Raw genomic sequence first — 13,819 nt, forward strand, 5'->3', positions numbered from 1 at the left:
CATTAGATACAGTTATAGTAAAACAATAAAGCAACTGGTAAAACAGCACATATAGTATAAGACCTGCCTTGTAAGAATGTATCCATGTTCTAAGAATGTATGTGTTTGATATGGTATGGTAAAGTTGGTGCAGCCACAGGAGGAGACAAGAGTGAGACTTTGAGGTAAGAAGTGTATTACAATGAGAGGCACCAGAGAGAGGAATCACTAAATGCCACCCAGGACCACAGAGGAAAGCACCAATGTGGTTAGAAGAGAGAGCAGCAAGAGGAAAGTCTAGGTCAGAGGCTTGTTTGGAGTTTCTGTAGGAAAGGCAAGGCTGGCCAGAGTGCACAGTTTAAGACTGGTTGCTTTGAATAATTCTGGTGGGTTTTGGGATGTAGGAGCAGTCTCTGGTTGCCTAGTACCTGGTCCTGGGATAACAGCAGGGGAAACATTGGCTTGGTGTGTGAGAATTCAATAAGGCAGTGATTTGGGATGGGTTGGTTTGCATAGGAAAGACATGCTTCAGCTGTGCCCTTTAGTGTCTCTAAGAACTCACCAGCCCTGGGTAGGGCAGCTTCTCCCTCGGCTGAGAGGCTACAAGCACCAGAGCATCAAGAATATAGAAAATAAGAAAATATAGCTACTACCATTGGCTCTCTGATAAATGGAAGCCACATAGACAAATATAAAAAATCTGAGAAAACAGAGCAGAAATATAGATATTGCTAGATCTATATTTGTAGCCAAGGCTTTAATTATAGAAATCCCCAAATATTAATGGTAACTATCAATGAATGTGGGATTAAGCATCATTTTTTTAGACAGCTAACATTCATTGAATATTATTATTTTACCTGGTAATTTGATAATCATCTCTAATTTAGCCCTCTCAACAACCATATTTGATAGGCTCTGTTATTGTTTGTATAATAGTGAGAAAAATAAGGCTAAAAGAGATTAAGTGACTTTTTACAAGTCACACACAGCTAGCGAAGTTCACAGCGGGGGCTCTACAGTCAGTCAGATTCCAAAGAGTATTTTGTTAATGAACAAATTACATTACGTTTTCTGAACTGCACACTTGATGATGTGTTACTTTTTTAAATAAAAGGAAATACTTGTAGGCATATATTTGAAAAATTGCATATGTAATTAGTCTATTCTCACATTGCAATAAATAACTACCTGAGGCTGGGTAATTTATATAGAGAAGAAGTTTAATTGGCTCACAGTTTCGTAGACTGTACAGGGAGCATGGCTGGGGAGACCTCAGGAAACTTACAATCATGGTAGAAGACGAAGGAGAAGCAGGCACATTCTACATGGCTGAAGCAGGAGGAAGAGAACAAAAGGGAAGGTGCTTACACTTTTAAACCACCAGACAGCATGAGAACTCACTATCATGAAAATAGCAAGAGGGAAATCCGTCCATGATTTAGTCACCTCCCACCAGGCCCCCTCTCTAAAACTGGAGATTATAATTTGACATGAGATTTCAGTGGGGACACAAATCCAAACCATATCAGTACACAAATATGTATAAAATATAAACATACATGCAAACACAAACCTGTGTGTATGTATATATGTATGTATGTGAGTATATATGTATTATGTATGTGTGTGTGTAAGAACAGTAAATTAATGTCTTAAAAGTTCTCAGCACAAGTGATATAAAGTATAAACATGGGCAAGAGAATAGGATATAAGGATAATAAAGTGGATATTGTCCACACTTCCTTACTTGCTCTCTTTATGTAAGTGTGTATATGTGTGTGTCTATAACAGGTTTTTTTTTTTTTTAACAGTTGTATGTGTGTTTGGAAGTTTTTAAAATAGATTTTTCAAGGCTATTTTATGTACACTTCTTTTGGTTAGTATTTTGGTGATTTTTAGTTAAAGAAAAACAATGTTTTCCAAGGGCAAAAAAATGAACTGAAGGTTGGAAGGAAGCTGGGTGTGGACTTCTTACAAGCTCTTGCTCCAAAACCTGGAAACGAGGAAAGAGGGCCCTCCCAGAAAACCTGAGAAAAATTGGCACAGCAGAGGGAATCCTTTGGTGGGGTGGGCGGAGATGCCAGCCCACTTGTGTGACTGTATTGTTTTGAGTGGGCTCTAACGCAATTTCTATGTGCCACTCCATTGACTTAATTAACATTATTAATCTTGGAGGGCATTAAATTAATGAATGATACAAGGGCCAAAAGAGTGATTTATTCCCTTGGATTGTGAATCACAATCAGGAGATAGTCTTTATCTGGTGCAACCATAGTTTCATTCTTCATGGAGCAGATTCGAAGGAAGGTAAGGTCATTCTAGGGATCAATTTCATTCATGGTACTCTGTGCCTTCCAGATGAAGTTGTGCATGAGGCTGGCATACTGTGTGGTGGTGGGATTGCCCATGGTACTTTTGATGGGAATGCCTTTAAGGAGTAAAACAACTGGATCACTAGGGCTGCTGTTGGGTTCTAGATGGCAACTGTGTGCACACCAGGGTCCCACGAGGCCTGGCTCTATATCTGTATCTTCCTGAGTATGGTAGCATTAGCTACTCATTTGTTATAATCCATCCCCCATGGGGGTGATGGCTGAGTAGGAGCCAGTCACTTCTGTGTTCACTACGATGATTCCCTGCACTCCCTTCTGGGTCTGAAGTCATTTCAGGTGTCTCCTTCACCTCTGCCATTTTGGACCGATCTGGTAGCTCCATGTCACCAACACTCAGCCCAGTCCCATGCCTTTCTGCTACAGTAGTTTTTGAATAACAGACGAGGGAGCAGAACTCTATTGGATCGGTGACAACTTGGTGCTTTCAAGAACAATCAGATACAAGACAGATAGAGTGCTGTTTAACAGCAGCTGAGCTTCAAGTGTCTCCTACATTAAAGAATCAAAGAAAGGGTATCTAATTATTGAAGTAGCTTGCAGATGTTACAAAAAAAAATTGAAGCATATATTTAGTTTCTAAGCAGATGAAAAGAAGGCTTTGAGAAAAAATCATCTTGTGCAACATTGTCCTTATGTAATATTCATGCTATTTGAAATGATGTTGTCCCCATTCATTCAGAATGGCATTTTAGTACCACTGAAAGCCAGTAGTAGTACTTGCTGTAAAATGACTACACTGAGAAAAGAAAAGGCAAGTTTTCCAACTTTGGAAAACAGGAATTTACACATCCACACAAAGTTTGACATTTGCTAAGAGAACAAACTTTTTCCTACTTCTTAAAGTATCTGAAACATCAAATTTGAGCTAACTTCAAAGCCAGCAAGGGGGAATTCAGTGATGTCAGTAGGAAATCCCTTCATTGATTCACGCGAGCACACTTTCCGTTTGCATTCAAAAAACAGGAATCACAAATCTGGCTGGGAACACTGTTTTGTGACCTACTAGATCTCTTTGACTTTCATTCCCAATCTCCTCACTGTAATTTCTCAGTTTTTTTCTGAACTGCCTTAGCTGTCTCTTGACTACCTTATCAGAATAAGAAATTAATTTTCAAAATTCTCAGTTCTCCTGTCCAGGTTTCTACATGCTTCTCAACTCAAATAGAATCACAGATGTTTCTATGTGTGGTAATGCCTATTCCTGGTTCATGAGAGTCAGAACGATAGATAATAATGTACCGGTGTCTTGGACTTGTAAAGTCTTATGAGATAATAGTATAGCATTTTGGATGAATGTAGTAAGTAAACCAAAGTTCTGAAAAGTTAAATGCTACTATTGATGTTTATTTTGGTTGAGTACTGTGCTAAGGAGCGAATATGGATGAGCTCCTTTAAGTCCAGCAAAGTCCTAGGTAGCATTTTTTATACACATTGAAATATGAATTCGCTGAAACTTCAGCAGGTTTAAATACTTCAAAAGGGAAATTTAATAATTAGTGAGTCAAGGTTTAAAATGCACTGGTTCTGTGCAAGAGCATTGGCTGTAGAAAGAACTTGGTGTACAGGAAAAGACTACTTTCTCACTGTAATCCTAAGCAAATTGTTTACCTTCTAATTCTTAAGTTTCATCATCTTTAAAATGGGTGCAAGGCATGATAGTATTTACTTCACATGGCTTTGTGAGAATTAAATGTGTTTATATGTGTACAGTAATTAGTATAGGGCTAGCATAGAAAGATACCTTCATATATAGTAGCTCTTATTATCACTATCCGTAAGCTACAGCAGCAGCCACAGCACCATTATTATAATACTCTCTCCAATGTTTAGAAATGCTATATGATATTTAGAAAATTAAAGAAATAAAAATCTATGGTAAGACAGGCAGTATGGACAGCCAGTGAATACTTAATTGAGAGAGAGTTGACTCCTCTTCTTATTTTATCTAGAGTAAAGGGAAATTCAGAAACTAGAATATTGGATAGACCTGAAGCCTTCCATTCTGTTGCTGATCATAGCATACAATCTTTTGTAAGAAACTATTTAGTGTATCTACCAAGGCTTGAATTTAAAAATGTTAAGGACAAACGAGTATTAGAAGTATAGGCCAACATGCAATCTGCATAAGACCAGTGGATTTGCTGATATTTCATAGATTCCCCAATGGATAACAGGAGAGAACAGAAGCCTTTAATTTGTGTTTTATTAGTATTTTATCTTCTCCATCAAGAAACTTGTTCGGGTGTCAAGGAAAATTCCACTAGATGGAGTTAAACAAGCAAGGAAGACTTCATTCAAGACCGTTGAAATAAAGAAGAGAGATTTAACTCAATTCTGCTGAAATAGAAGGCAGGAGGATTTTTAAATGCTCGGGTGAGCTAATAGAAAAGTAGTGAAGCGTGGGCCGGGCGTGGTGGCTCACGCCTGTAATCCCAGCACTTTGGGAGGCCGAGGCAGGCAGATCACGAGGTCAGGAAATCAAGACCATCCTGGCCATCATGGTGAAACCCCATCTCTACTAAAAATGCAAAAATTACCTGGGCATGGGAGTGCACGCCTGCAGTCCCAGGTGCTCAAGGGGCTGAGGCAAGAGAATCGCTTGAACCCGGGAGGCGACGGTTGCAGTGAGCCGAGATCGTGCTGCTGCACTCCAGCCTGGCAACAGAGCAAGACTCCATCTTTAAAAAAAAGAGAGAGAGAGAGAGAGAGAAAAGTAGCGAAATGTGTAAGCGGGAGGTTGGTCAATGAGGCGGCGACCTGTATTTGCTAGGCTCCTACCCTTCCACAGAGACTGGAGGGTAGAAGCTCTTTCTTGATTGCATTACACTTGAAAGAGATGGCTTTTAGGTATTTCAGAAAGACATTTTTTGGGTGTTTAAAGTGGTAAGAGACCTAGAGGAGCTTTACTTTTTCAAGTGTCAGTGAAAGAATTAATACTTGAAAGTTTTCTAAAGTAAATACTCTAAGAAAAAGATAGGTCAGGGACCTAGAGTCAGGATAAAACCTGTCTAAAGCTGTCAACCTGAGGGGAACACGAAGGCAATCTTGGTCACAGGCAAAGAGGGCGAAACAAACACTGATAAGGAGAAATTAGAGACCAAAATAGGAGAATGATTGTAAGAAAGGATATTATTGCTCCAAATAAATGTAAAAATCATTCCCTAGATAAATTATACTGGATAATTATTGACATATTTTGCATATGAGCTTTCCTAACTTTTGTCAGTGGTTTCTACTGAGCTACTGAGAATAAGAAAATAATCCAGACAAAGCAAATTTGAAAATATAATTTTAGGCTGGGCACTGTGACTCATGCCTGTAATCCTAGCACTTTGGGAGGCTGAGGCAGGTGGATCACCTGAGGTCAGGAGTTCGAGACCAGCCTGGCCAACATGGTGAAATCCCCTCTCTGCTAAAAATATAAAAATTAGCCCGGCGTGGTGGTGCATGCCTGTAATCTCCGCTACTTGGGAGGCTGAGGTGGGAGAACCTGGGAGGTGGAGGTTGCAGTGAGCAGAGATCATGCCACTGAATTCGGTCTGGGCAACAGAGTGAGATTCCATCTCAGAAAAAAAAAGAAAATATGATTTATTAAGGTAAATATCATTTGTAAAAACAATGGTGTCATTTTAAACTCAAGGTTAATATATTTATAGGTCTGAAAATTAGCATGTCCATAACCCAAGTTATAATCTTTCCAAACCCCAAGACTTTCTCCTCTCCCATGCTTTCCAAGCTCAAGCAACTCTACATTTAGATCCCACACTTAGGAAGCCAACATTATGCATCTCTTTCTGTCACATGTCATATCCAATATATCGAACATCCTCAGTGCTTACCTTTCATACATATCTATGATGTCACCATTTCTACTGTTACCATTCTGCACCCTGGTGCTGTCATCTCTTGCCTGCATTGTTGAAATGTTCTCCCATCTGGCCTTTCTGTTTCTTCCCATGCTGTGTTCTTACACAACGACCAAGGTATCCCTTTAAAATGTAAGTTAGATCTTGTTTCTCTTCTGCTCAAAAACAACCCAATGGCTGCCCTTTGCCTTCAGATCAATTGCCAAATTTGTTATGGTAGCTGATCAGGCTCACTCGTTACTTTTCTGACCAGCGTTCACCACTCTTCCTTTGGCTCACTCTCTGAAATTCACAGAGATGCTAGGTTGGATCAGGGCCTTTCCTCTCACTGTTGCTTCTTCTTCAGTGTTCCTCATCTAAATATCTGCATGCCAGGATTCTTCACCTCTTTCAGTTTCCTCTTCGAATATCAGATTATCAGTCAGACTTTATCCAACTAGCAACCTGTTTTTGTACTCTGTTTATCTCCAATGTACCTACCATTGTTTGATATACTTCATTCTGTCTGTCTGTCTGCCTATCTATCCATCTATCTATCTATCTATCTATCTATCTATCTATCTATCTATCTATCTATTCTTTTCACCCATCCATCCATCCATCCATCCAACTATTCATCCATCCCTGAGTGAGGAAGGAATGTCCATGGTGGAAGAGTCTTTTGCATTGTTCATTCATGTATCCCTAACATAGGCAAACAGATATTTGCCTATATCTGGCAAATAATGAGCAAATCAATGAATGGTAATTCAATATTCTTTCCATTTTCATAAAAACTTTCATACATGCTTGGTAACCTAGAAATCATTTCAAGGGCTGAGCATTAGAAGATAGTTTCCATCAGGCTTATGTATGTGTGAGTGTGCACTTTGAAATAAAACCATTAGAAACTTTGGCAGCTTCAGGACTATTTCCATCTGGATAATTTTGCAGGGCTGTGAGAGGGGGTAACAAAACCAGCGTTGTTGTAAGTATAAGCTCTGAAAATAGAAGCAGACTTTAGAAGTATGAAACTTCATTTTTAATATTGCATCCTTTATTATTATTATTTTTGTATGTTGTAGCAGGAGACTTAGTGCTATTGCAGAAAGAAGTCCATAAATCATCATTTGTTTTGGAGAACTTCTATAACATACTGCATGGTGTCCTGGCTAGAAAATGTATTTGGAAAAGTTGGCACTTGTTAAATCAATAAACATAGCCTGAGTATGCGTCAGCCCTTTACCCAGTTTTACTACTGAGGAAACAGCCGCTAGTGCCTGGAAGCTAAGGAACGGAAGAGCTCCCAAAGAGGTGTGAGATCATAACACCTTTTTATAGGCATGATTACTTGGAAATAGTGAAAGGGGAAGTATATACAGTTTTACTTTTATAACTAAAACTTAAATATGCTATAGTGTTTGATTTCATTATCACAGAAACTCTTTTATTTATTTTGAAATTTATTTGATGAGTATCTTCTCTGTTCATATAAACACTGAATAACAGTCAAGTCATACCATCAGGAAGTGATTTTGCAACATGTAAATTATTCAAAATTCTGTTTTGTTATCTCTATTCTTATTACCTACTTTTATTTCATTCATGGAACCTTTGGTTAAAATATACGATGGGCACTGCCAAGACAGTGAAGATATAATTCGAAAGAGCTCACAGAGAGATTTGCAAGGATGATCATTCATGGATTTATTTCTTCCCATAGGTAACACAGGATCTTTTAGTAAAATATAAAGGAAAGTTATTTCTTATTGTGTATTAATAACTTTCACAAAGTATTTGTGACAGTGTACACAAGGACACACACATTAAAATATAACTATTAACAGAAACAGAATCAGGGTGAGGGTAGAAAATAAAGTTTTGGAAAATAAACACAAATATGCTGCTCTAAAGGTTATATGGCTGCTTCAATGAGCTGCAAATTTATTTTTGAAGCAATAAGGACACTGTTATGTAAGCAATTCTGATTATCAGGGAAGAAAACACCTACCAGTTCATCGGATGCTGTAAATTATATTGAAAGTACTCTGAGTCACTGAAACCTTTGGCTGAATGTTAAATTGACAAGATAGCACGCACAGTGCAGGGACATTTTGGAATTAACAACTGGAAGGTTTTGTCATTCATCTGGCACCTAAGCCAGGACAAACTCTTCTGCATATCACAGATGCATTCTGTTATTTTCCTTAATAAGTATGATAGTAGCATAACAATGCCAGTAACAAAATCAATAGTTCTTTCAGAGAACTTAGTATTTGAATGCATTGTTCTAAGCACTTCACTTTTTAAAAATGTATTAAATTTCTTCAATAAGTATTTTTAGATTTCCCATTTTATAGATAAGAAAACTGAGGCACAGAGTAACTGAGTACCTTGCAAGAGACATTACTCAGCTAGAAAATGACAGAGCTGAGTGATATGTTAATATGTATTGCATCTATAACTTCATAAAGCTACCCTCTAAAGTTACCCATCATAAAGCTACCCTCCTAAAAATGTTTGACTTTTAGAGAGTGGAGAATAAAATAGGAGGTGAAAATGTATATTATTGTTAATGTTATTTTATTTTATTTACTACTTTGTAGAACAAAATCTGAGGGAAGAAAGGTAAAGTGTAGGCCGCCAGAAAGCTCAGCTGGTTAAAGCAACATCCCCCAAACTGATATCTCAATTAGGGGATCTATATTTGTTTGGACCAGTAGGAATTGTTTTATTTTCCAAACTGCCCAGGAAGGAGATTGTATAGAGCTGGTAGATATCAGTGTGAATTGAGCTATCACGATTAAATAAATTGTCACTCAAACTGCAGGCTTCTCTATGAGAAAACAGCCTTTTTCTTATCTCTAAAGCAGCACATCTTATGACATTAGGTGACTAGTAGTTCTGAGCAATGGTGCTAAGACAGTAGACTTTGTTGGAAATTAGAATCTGGGATGAGCTGATGTACTCATACCAGAATATGAGGATCATTCTATTAGCTAGCTTCCAGGTGGCTCTTTAAAATTAAGTGAGATCCATAATAAAAAGCCTCGAGCTTTCTGCTTCATTCTATCAGTAGACTTGTTCCTCTTAGAGAAATGAGGTTGTGGGTCACTTCACTTATCACTCTACCGCCAAACAGATTGTGTAAATTATACCTAATGCCTCACATTTACTTTTAAATTCTTATTTTTTCATCTTTTGACACTCTTCTATTGAGAATACACATGTGTTTATGGAATATAATATCACTACTAAATACTCGTGATTTTTCTTCCTATCCCATAATTTAAAAAAAAATTTTTTAAAGTAGTAATATCCGGTAAGAAATTTTTTAAATTATGCATTTTTAGCTAAATCTTTTAACCTTGTTTTTTACTTAGCAGAAACAAGATATAGGGTAATGAATTATAAAGTATAAAATGGATAAAGTAAATTGGAGGAGAAAGAAACAGCAAACATGCTGTGGTAAGAGACGTTGCTGTAATAGAGCACAGAGCTTAGCTCTTATCTTCCTGTAGCTAAGGCAGAAATGGAAATGTAATTACTTACAGAACTTATCTTCTTGCTTCCATAGCAACCTATGTATATTTATAGCACTGGATTTATTGCATTGTTTTAAAATTAACTTTCTTAGAGTCTGTGTCCCACTAAATTGATTTCCTTGAAGTTAGAGACACTGCTTGCACAAAATAGTTTCTCATAAAACCCCACATTTACCCCACCCCCAAACTAAGATTTATTGACTTGGGAGAAATAATCCACATTTCTTGGACTATATAGATTTTCTATTTATTAAATACAAGGGGAATTGTCTTGATTGGGATCTTATGAAATGTCCATTGGGCGATTACATCAGACAGTTTCAACAACAGTTTTATCACAAGTGCAAAAGTGAAATCCAAACGTGTGTTTTCATGGTGAAGTCTGATATAATTTGAGGCTGTAACATGGCTGTACCTGTTAGTGTAGTGATCTTATAAGGAAAATACTCAAGTGCTGTATACAAACAGGCAGCTGATTATCTCAGTTAATTTGAAGCTGAAACATTACACCTAAAATCATGGATTATGGATTTGCAATTGTGTTCCATGGACCCTGAGAATTCTGGAAAGTCTCAGAATCTACTAAGGAGTAAGAAAGAGGTGAAAGCCTTTGATGCTCTGGATCACAAATCATTTTTTAACCATAGTAAGTGTTTAACCTGACTTACGTGTTGTTTCAACATAAACCCACCTAGAAAAAAAAAAACCTGCATTGCTAAACAAAGAAATCAGTAAGCATTGAAAATCACAGACCTAGACAATTAGGTGAATATGGTGTGCCTTGGACTCAAGATGCCCAAACCTGACTGGTCATTTGATTCACCTGGGGTTCTTTTCATAGGCACAGATATGAGGATAATACTCCTTATTCTGATCTATTAAGTGTGAGTCTGAGCGCAGATATCTGCACCTCAAAACAAACAAACAAACAAAAAACCTCTTTAGGGATTCTGATACTTTCTCAGTGTAGGAATGCACTGGTTTGATTTCCTAATTAAAATTTATTTCTGGTAAAGTTCTTCAGTGAGAGCCTGGATGGTATGCATTAATATCTTCCTAAAATATGACATATATAGGGCATTTGGTGTTAATTCTCAGGGATGAAAAAAGTGTACTTTCACCCGTATGAAGATCATTTCCAAAAGACAAGTTGCATATGAAACACTATCAACTGCCACTTAAATAAGTGAAATGAGTAGAGTAAGTTATGATTATTTTTCTCATGACAAAGTTGTTCACTTGCCTCATATTGAAATAAGATAAAACATCAGTTGGCATGCATTTAGTCTGAAAAAAATGTAAATCAGCAAAATAAAAGATGAGAAGGCAGTAAAATTTCACTAAAAGTGGAAAGGATTTTCATCTATAATGTGATTTTTATTTTTGACCTAATATGGTATAGTATTTGTCATTACTCTGCATGATTAAAAGTCCCCAGCAAATATTTTAAATGCATTGGCACAACACTTCTCGTCTCAACAAAGTCTAACCCAGGGATCAGTGGGTGAGATAATATCCAAACACTCCCAACACTGATATGCGTGGCAGATGTGAGAATCTGTTGTGAGAAGCAAATGTAGGTTGGCAGATGTACATTGTTTTATAAAGGCATGTAGGAAATTAAAAATTGAAGAATATAATCTTCTGACTCCTGGGAGCCCAATGATTGCATGTCAATGGCCTGTAATGAATTACCTGAAAATATAGAGTTAATGTTGTAGTAATATTTTATTATATAATTATGGTTTACATATATTGAGCTCTTACCTTATGACAAACACTGTGTTAAATGCTTTACGTATACTCTACTCTTAATACCCACAATTACCCTGTGACATAGATGTATTATTCTCCCAATTTAATAAAAAAAAAAAGTTGCCCTTTATAGAAGCTAACAAATAGCAAGGTTCAGATTTGAACTCATGAAGTGACTTATTAACTCTTTCATCAACTCATGGGCAAAAACCAAACAACTGAGTTGAAACTTTGAACACAGCTATGATTAGAAAATATACATGAACATGCCTAAGACATTGTAGGTGCCAGTAAAATAATACTAAGTGCAATAACAGTAATGAGTTGAGAGAAATTTGTTGTACTTTTTTAAAAGGATAATTCTGCAATATCTATGTAATACTGAGCATTTCAATAGTTCATGAATTGTTCTTGCAATTTAATTGACTAAGGGTTTTTTCAAGAACGTTGGAAAAATAAACAGATTTTCTTATCCTGAAAAATCTTTTGATGTTAAGTTTCTTTAAAATAAACTTAAAATTAATGGTTTGTTTTTAGCTTTTGATCTTAAATTTAAAAATGACTTTGGAATAAAGGTAGGACAACTTAGAGTGCACAACACATGATCAATTGAATCTAATCTGTTTTTTAAATTGTTCTTCTAATTAAGGGAGAACTAATTTAATCATTCAAAGTGGCCCAAATTAGTGTTGAGATAACCTTTAATCGATTGAGATAAATGCACTGATGGACAAATAACACAATGTATAAGTATAAAACCATTTATAAAGTAGGCATTAGACACTGCATATACAGAGAATTTATCTGATCAAGTAAATCAGCAAAGTGAATATTAATAAACAATTTAGCTTATAGTAAATGTTTAATAAATACTTGTGAGTACTGGCTTAATTATTTTACAAACATGACTCAGATGTTGATTTCAAATTTTTCTCTACAAGAGTCATTCTGTCAACATAATACTGTTACTCTGTTGAGTCATGATAATATAATATGGGAAATAATTAGAAATTGTTAGTGTAGAACAACTGAAAAAAGTAAAGGGATAGAAAATAGAGACCATTAGACTTAAAAGGAGTTAAGTATATTTGGCATGTTTGAAGGTCAAACGTCATATTTTCTAAACATAAAGAGTTCATACCAGGAGGAAAAGGTGGACAATTTATATATTGTTAAAGAGTACAGTACAGGAGTGGGTAAGTAGGGTAGGAAAGATTAAGAAGTAGCAGCTACCTGTACATCACTGCTCATAAGAGCCCTGCAAATGATGAAGTTATAGGATTAGTTATAGGATTCCCTGACTGTACTACCTTCCTAAGTAATGTGGAATCATTAGAGAGTCATTCAGCATATGATGTGTTTCAATTGCCTCTTATTTATGCCACTGTTGAAGTAAGGATTCCTGCCATAGGGTTCTGGGGATTATCCAACACATGACATCCAACACCGGTCAGATGAGGCCAACAGCAGTTTATTAGTTACAGACGTTCACAGCCTGGGGAGGAGGACATGGCAAGCTATACAGGCTACATTGGGGTTACATTTGGGTACAGACAGCACAACGAAGGGCTCTGGGAAGCAGACTTTGAGGTATTCAAAGAGTGGGGTGATCCCTGGTTTCCCAGGAGGATGTAATTGGCTTGTTTAAATAATTCCATGGGCTTGCAGAGAACTGAAATCTGCTACTCTGGAATAAAGCAGGAACTGCCCTGGTGCCTTTGATAAGGAGGGTAGTTAGGGGACCTCATTCTTGGGAGCAGAGTCAGGAGGAGAACTTGTGTTTAGGCCGTTGGAGACCCTCCCAATTTCAGCACATATCAAGATAGCACATATTAAGGGGCCTTGAATTTAGGACTCACACCACATGATGATATAAAACATTGCCAAAAACTGAACATTTTATTTCACAAAGGCCTAATAAAGTTAAAATACAAAGTAGCGCTCAGTTGGTTAGAAAACACTTCTTTTCCTTGGAGTAGAGGTGAGGTGAGGTGAAGGGGAATACAATTTCCTTTGGGGTAAAGAAAAGACCATTTTCTTTTGGTCCTCTATCCTCAATAAACACACAGACAGTGCCTGGGCCTTGCAGAAGTATGTTGGTGAACAGACAGGCAAGAAGTATCTTCTAATATTTTCGTTGACTGCTGTGTCATCCTGTTTGTTCTCATAGAAAAGTTATCCCATCTGGAAGAATGACAGCAAGAATTCTTCATTATTTTTGTTGTGGAGTTTAGACAATAGCTGAAGGTCCAATTTCAGCAAAACAGAGAAGGAAGAGGAAATAATCTCTAGTTCTCTT

At 36.9% G+C, this 13,819-nt stretch overlaps 1 pseudogene; it reads right to left on the reverse strand.

Annotated features, from left to right (window-relative positions):
- Window positions 1–2,198: 2,198 nt before the first annotated feature.
- Window positions 2,199–2,673, reverse strand: LOC100461325 (dynein light chain roadblock-type 1-like; annotated as a pseudogene).
- Window positions 2,674–13,819: the final 11,146 nt, after the last annotated feature.

Source organism: Pongo abelii, chromosome 17, assembly GCF_028885655.2.
Source record: "Pongo abelii isolate AG06213 chromosome 17, NHGRI_mPonAbe1-v2.0_pri, whole genome shotgun sequence".
Lineage (NCBI taxonomy): Eukaryota > Metazoa > Chordata > Mammalia > Primates > Hominidae > Pongo > Pongo abelii.